This window comes from Lactuca sativa, chromosome 1, assembly GCF_002870075.4.
Source record: "Lactuca sativa cultivar Salinas chromosome 1, Lsat_Salinas_v11, whole genome shotgun sequence".
Taxonomy (NCBI): Eukaryota; Viridiplantae; Streptophyta; class Magnoliopsida; order Asterales; family Asteraceae; genus Lactuca; species Lactuca sativa.
In genome coordinates, this window is record NC_056623.2 from 219,817,932 (window position 1) to 219,825,554 (window position 7,623).

Sequence of the window (7,623 nt, forward strand, 5' to 3'; positions counted from 1 at the left end):
AGGCTTAAGCTATTAAAAAGGATTTTGCCTTCGCTATTTGAATACCCATCTGGAGAGCATCAGGAAGAGAGGATGGCCAGGAAACAACATACTAGGTTCTCTTTTGCACTTCTGTCATTTCCTTCAGAAGAGTTTCCTAGCATTCCGAACACGACTTGAACTTCATCATTGGAATCTAGGTCTTCTTCATCTCGTAGTGTAAATTCCTAGGTGGGTTTCCAGGGTTGGCTTGGGCCTTCTCCCCCTCTTTCATGGGTGGACTTCAGAACCGGTGCAAGTACCAAAGTGTTCCAGAGATCATCAAAATTTGTGAATAGTTTCTGAATCCTTGTATTGAGTTGAAGAGTAAGGGTGTCGTAGGCTTCAGACGTGGGAGCTTGTGTAGCAAGGTGATCAAACAAATGCCCTAGGATGGCTTACATCTCCTCAAACTTCTGATTTAGAACATCAACGATATTACAAGTAGAGCAGAGAAGCTTGGTGAGGACTTGTTGGAGGATCATATTCATTTCTTCCTTTTTCTTGATCTCCTTCTCTAATCTCTGGATCATTTTCTCATAACGCACATGGGTCTGCTTAATGAGATCATTGGTAGCAGAAACCATGTCTTCATGGACTTTGAGCATTGAGGAGGTAGTGCGCAGATAGTGTTTGACAGATGCATCATACTTGGCATGAACTTCCTCCGTAGAGTGCTTGAGTCGGGGAGAGATTAATTGATCCAGTTGAGCTTCTCTCTCTGCAACAGATGGTCTGGACTGTCGAGTTAGAGACTGAAGAATGGCATCAAGTTTGGAATCAAGTATGGAGACTTTTTGATCCATCTTTGTGTTGAGCTCTGTTACTGATTTTTCAATAGATGACACTTTCTTCATAGTATCGAAGATGTTGGTCTGTATCTCGAGGAGAGAGAGGGGATCAATATAGTCACCAGCGGAGGATTCCGAATCAGAGTCTTAGTTGTGCAGAGGAACTTGGCGTGAGGAAATATTTGTGGAAGGACCCAGTTTGGTTGCAGCATCATCTTCATGCATTTTGGAGTTGAGTTCATCATCCGGAGTGGTTGATGAGGTGGATCTGAAGTCATAGGCAGACTTGGATGCGAATGCCTTTGATTGAAAATGTGTTGAAGTCATGAGATTTGTGTCTAGAACAGTTTTTTCTTTATCATCCAACATAACTTCTTTGGACAGCTCTTCATCCGGACTGGTTTGAAAAACGCTTTGGTGAAAGGTAATCGGGGTAGTTCGGAAGTACGTTCATTGACTACATCGGCATCAGTGGGAGGAACATAGGGTAAATTGCTTTGGATGGCCCTATTCCTCATGGAGATAAGTGTGGACTCCACTTGAGCTCTAGTGAGATCCGAACGTTTTGATGCTGCCATGTTGACGAAATCTTCCCATTGGGGATCATTAGCACCTGGTCATCCTGTATGCCTTTCGGGTATCAGACCAGTTGAGGCTTCCGGAGTCGGAGAGATTGTTCCATCTCTGTAACACTTGGGGTTCGGAACAGAGGTTCTGGAGTGTGTGTGTGCGTAGAAGAAATAATGGGATCATCAAAAGTGACTTGTGAGTTTGTTACAGGGGGTTGCAAGGAACTATGGTCAATACCGACATCACGTTTTTGGGAAGGTGAGGGTGGATTATGTGGTGACTCCCTGTGAGTGTATGCAGGTGATTTTGAAACATTGAGACGTACCTCAGATGCGTGGCCAGGGGGTGTTCGGACGGCCAGAGTCAGCCGGAAAGTCATGAGCATCTTCCTTTAGAGAGGAAGAGCTAACTTTGGTTCTCATTTTAGGATTTGACTTGGTGGGAGAACCCTTTCGTTTGGAAAGTTTCTTAACCTTAGGTCTGGACGTAGTAGGCTTGGCCTCTTCCGAGATGGGCTCAATTGAGACTGGGGTTGATTTTGTTGGGTCGAACACAACTGAAGTCTCTAAGTGATGTTTTAGATAAATAGACTCGGAAGGAATAAGGGCCAACATGTTGTCTGGAAGTCGTCGAACCAGACCAAAGGAGGATTGGTCCAAAATCCTATAAGCCTTAACAACTTTGAATGAAACACATAGCTCTGGAGGAATGGTGTTAACCGGAAGTGGTTCGGACAGCTCTTTGAAGATATGTTGGAGCGTCAGTGCCCAGAACCTAGGGATTGAAATCTCGTTCTCCTTTCTTTTGGTGGAGAATTTACAAAAGTCTTGCGATAAGACTTCCGGAAGATTCACTGCATCGTTGCGTCCGGAGTAGATGTTGTAGACAATGTTGAACCAGTCCTTGTTGAGCATATTTGTGCCTCCATGCTTTCTGGACATCCCTATGATAATGAAGTGCATTAGCACGATCCAGAGTCCGGAGACGGAAGACTTCTTGAAATCTTTAGCCCTGTAGTCTTGAGTGTAACTGATATAGGTCAAAAACGTCTAAAACTCTTCAGTCGTTGGTTCTTGGACCTCGAAACCCCTTGGGTTGGCTTTCAAACAGATTGCCTTGAGAAAGGTCGATTTGTAGATGGGAACAGTTTTGTCACCAATGATTGTAGTCTCAAGAGCACCATCTTTGAGTTTCATACTAGTAAAAGCACGATGAAGATGATGAAGTGGAAGTGGAGGTTCAGGGATTTTAGTGAGGGGAATGGAGAGGGGGTGATTTCATTACCCTAATGGATTCATCGTAATCCACGGGATTTACGGAAAACAGTTAAGTGGTGTCTCATAGAAATGGTTCTTGATCAACACATGATTATGAACCCTTGGAACCCTTGGTTGATTTTTTTCTTGCAATGGATTTCTTGATGGTTGAGGCAGTTTGAGTGGATTTTTGTGGAGACGCCATTGTTACAGGAGATGAAAGCTTGAAGAACATGAAGAAATTTAGAGAGAAATCAAGGGTTTTGAAAGTATTTGGCGCGTAAAGAGGTAAAAGGGGGTTTAGATTGGTATTTATAGTTAAGGTTAGTGGGTTGGGTTGGTGGATGTAATGATGAGGATCGGAACAGAAAATGGGTCGCATTAAATGGTAAAGAGGTTTAAGGGGGCTGAGTTGACCTGGGAGGTGAAAGGTGAGGTTATTTGTTTCTAAAAATGGAAAACCCAACCGGCAATTTAATGGCTACTCTTATGGGGTCGTGCAATCGAGTCACGCGAATCGAGGATGATCAAGCAATTATCTTCCTAGAAAGTAATCGTTGAGAGAAAAACATTTCACCTTATTATCCTTTGGACTTACGGATGAGTTGTTCCAGACGGAGTGTGATACGGAGGGTAAAGATTTGTATTCAAAAACATATTTGTTTTGAAAAGCGGTCCAGAATGAGAAACAATCCGGAGAGAGTCTCAATTCTGGAGTGAAAAATTTAGTGTGCTTCCGGAAAATGTTGGTGATTCTAGAACAAAAATTCAATTTGATTGAAAAAGGTTGGAGATTCCGGAGAAGAAATTCTGGAACAATAATTTTCAAGAAATTCCGAAATGAATTTGAAAAAGTTTTCAGAACATGGCTTAGAAAGCATTCCGGAGTGAGATTATAGGAAACTTCTTGAGTGAGACTGAAATTCCGGAGTCGATTTTAAAATTCCAGAGTTGATTTTGAAATTCCAGAGTGTAGAGCGTAATACCTTTCTAGAGTGGAATTTTAGGATGCCATTATGAAGTATATTCCGAGATGACAATGTGGACTCAATCAAATAGGATGAACTGTACATCTTAAAACTCAAATGATGGTCAGAAATAAAGACAAGTAAAATGATCTTATGTATTCCGAGACAAAGTAGTTCCGAGATGAAAATATTTTGATATCAGGACTAGATTTCTTTCAAATACGTCTATCAAAGAGAACAAGTCTCTTGAAAGAACTAAGGATCTAGTATCATCATACCTATCTTGTTCAGAAAGCCATTGAATTTGGTTTCATCTAATGCATTGGTAAAGACATCAGCAATCTCATCATCAGATGGAACAAAAATGAGTTCAATGTTACCATTAATTACATAATCTTTTACGAAATGGCACCTTATATTGATGTGCTTAGTCATTGAGTGCTGAATTGGATTATGGGAAATCACAATGGCACTTTGAGAATCACAATAGATAGGAATACGTTGAAAACGGTAACCATAGTCCAAGAATTCAAATTTCATCCACAAAACTTGAGATGTACAACTGGCAACAGCAATGTATTCGGCTTCGGCTATAGAGAGTGCAATGCAGTTCTGTTTCTTGGATGACCAACTGACCAAATGACCACCTAAGAATTGACAGCCACCTGAAGTGCTTTTTCTATCATGTTGAAGACCACCGTAGTTCAAATCTGAATATGCTTGAAGAAGGAAGCTTTCATTTGCTGGCTACCAGATTCCGAGACTCTTTATGCATTTAAGGTACTGGAAGATTTGTTTCACAACCAAGAGATGAGACATCTTTGGGTTAACTTGAAATCTGGCACATAAACATGTTGAGAACATGATATCCAGGCGACTTGCTGTGAGATAGAGTAGCGATACAATCATTCCGTGATATTTCTTTTCGTCAACTGAAACACCTGAAGGGTCGGCAAAGATCTTGTGTCCAAAGCCCATTGGTACCTTAGCTGAGGCACAGGTGTACATTGAGTATTTCTTGAGGAGTTCCTAAATGTACTTCTCTTGGTGAATGAAGATTCCTCTGGTAGTCTGTTTTACTTGAAAACTAAGGAAGAAGCTTAACTCCCAAATTCATGCTCATTTGGAATCGATTGATTATTAGTTTAGTAAAGTCATCAACTATAGATGAATCCGTAGATCCAAAAATGATGTTGTCCACATATATTTGTACCAGCATGAGATGCTTTCCATTTAATCTTCGAAATAGAGTGGGATCTATAATTCCTCTTTGAAAACCGGAGCGCTTGAGAAAATCAGTTAGGGTCTCGTACCATGCCCGAGGAGCTAGCTTGAGTCTGTATACAACCTTCCGGAGTTTGTAACGGTGTTTTGGAAAAGAGATATTAACAAAACCGGGGGGCTGTTGAAGATATACATCAGTTTCATATTCACTGTTAAGGAAGGCAATCTTAGCATCCATTTGGCAAACTATGAAGCCTTTATGAGCAGCATAAGCACGAAATATTCTGATGGCTACAAGATGTGCAACAGGAGCAAAGGTCTCATTGTAGTCAAGCCCTTCGATATGAGTAAATCCTTTTGCCACCAACCTTACTTTATTTCAAATAATAAGTCCTACGTCATCTAGCTTGTTGTGAAATACCCATCTAGTACCGACAATGGGATGATTTTGAGGAAGAGGCACGAGGGTCCAAACTTCATTTCGGTCAAATTCTGCCAGTTCTTCTTGCATGGTTGTAATCCAGTCAACATGCTCCAATGCTCCCTTGATGGATTTGGGTTCAACCAAGGATATAAATGCTGAAAAATGTCATTCATTTTGGATACATGTAGCAGAACGAGTCTATACACCAACAATCAGGTTTCCAATTACTTGGTTCGGAGGATGATCCTTGGTCTAAACATGTAATCATGGTAGTTCTTGTGCAGCCATCAATCCTATATCAACAGTGGAATTGATTTTCTCCCCCCTAGATGGTTTGAATGTGAGGATGATAATCCCCCTAAACATCTGAACCAGAGAGATTGTCATCATCATAAGAAAGGAACTCTAAAAAGTTTTCATTTTCATCATTATTGAGAGGATTGGAATCATTGAAATCAGCAGTTGCATCTTGGAAACCATCCACATTTGGTTCAAGAGAGGGATCTTGGAAACCATCCACATTTGATTCAAGAGAGGGATGAGCATTCTCCCCCTCAACCTGAGAAGGTTGAAATGGTTCGGAATCAAATGGAGGGTGGCTTGGAATTGGACCGGAGACGTTACGTGAGACAGGAGCTTCCAAGGTAGAGATTGGAATGAGAGTTGGTCATGATCGAGATTTCAAATCAAAAGTAGTTTCGGATGGATAAAAGAGAGCTTCAAAATCAAATTCAAGAATTGTTTGGGGGTTCGGACATCCCGGTGGAGGAGCATCGGACTCCATAATGTGATTCGTAATGTGAGCTGGGTCAGAATTCCGAACGAAGTTGTCATCGAAAGTAACATTAAAGCTTTCTTCCAGAACACGAGTGCTCCTGTTAAGAACTCTGTAAGATTTCGATTTTGAGGAGTACCCAAGGAAGATGGCTTCATCAGCTTTAGGTTGGAACTTGGTAAGTTGATCACGGTTGTTCTTGATGAAGCGCATGCATCCGAAAACATGAAAAAACGATATTGTTGGCTTCCGACCATTTATTTCTTCGTACGGTGTCATGTTGAGGCGTTGATTGATGATACTTTGATTTTGAGTGAAGCAGGCAGTAGACATAACTTCAGCCCAAAGGTACAGTGCTAGATTTGTGATGTTTAGCATGGATCGAGCAGCTTCAACGAGAATTCTATAATGTATTTCGACTACATCGTTTTGTTGTGGGGTATAAGGAGCTGAGAGGTTGTGGTCGATTCCTTTTTCTGTGAGAAAATTTTGAATGGTGGAATTAGTGAATTCCGATCCATTATCACTCCGGATTCTCCTGACTGGGAGCTTGATAAGAACTTCTATTCCTTTGATAAAATTAATGAGTTCTGAAGCCATTTCGGATTTCAGCCTTAAGAAGAAGACCCAAGTGAATCGTGTAAAATCATCAACAATGACAAGAACGTATTTCTTATGATGAAGACTTTCTACCGTGGATGGTCCACAAAGATCAATATGTAGAAGCTCCAATGGTTACGAAATGAATTTTTGATGATAACAGGATGACCCTTCTTCGATTGCTTACCATACTCACAAGTAGCACACAAATGATCATTTTCAAAATTGAGAAGAGGTAAAGCTCTCACCATTTCTCCTGATACGAGATTATTCATGTATGGGAAGTTTAGATGAGCGAGCCTTCGGTGCCATAACCAGCTGACGTCACGAACGGCTTTGGTAAGAAGGCAAAGTTGCGGTTTTCCAATAATCATGTTGATGTCAAGTGGGTACATATTCTTGTTGCCAAGCGACATGATTAAGCAATCTTTTCGGTCTTCGGTCAATACATACCTGTACTTTGTGCAAAATTCCACACGTCAATTTGAATCAGCGAGCTAAGCAACACATATCAAATTATGTTTCAGATCAGCTACATAAGCCACATTTAGGATAGAGAAGTTTCCATTGGTGAGAATTTCATAACCATGAATTTGAGAGTTGGAGTTGTTTCCATATGTCACGTAATTAGCATTTGGAGAAAGCTTTAAGTCTCACAGAAAATGATTCTTCCCCGTCATGTGCATGAAGCAAGCACTGTCAGTATACCATATTGTATCTTTCTCCAAAGCACAAAGTGTCTGCAAAATTAGAGAGTAGTGGAGTTTCTAGGCTCCGAATTAGACTTTGATACATAGGCATGGGATTTGGACTTTGATGGTAACTTTCGAATAACTTTGTTTTTTTGGGTGATATTCTTTGAATTTTTTGAAAACAGACAGAAGCTTAATGTCTTTTCATGTATCTAGCAGTCATATTAAATGACTTGAGGGTTCTGAACACTCTTCTTCGGACCTTTGAATTCCGGAGTGTTGGTAACATTTTTCACCTCTGGAAT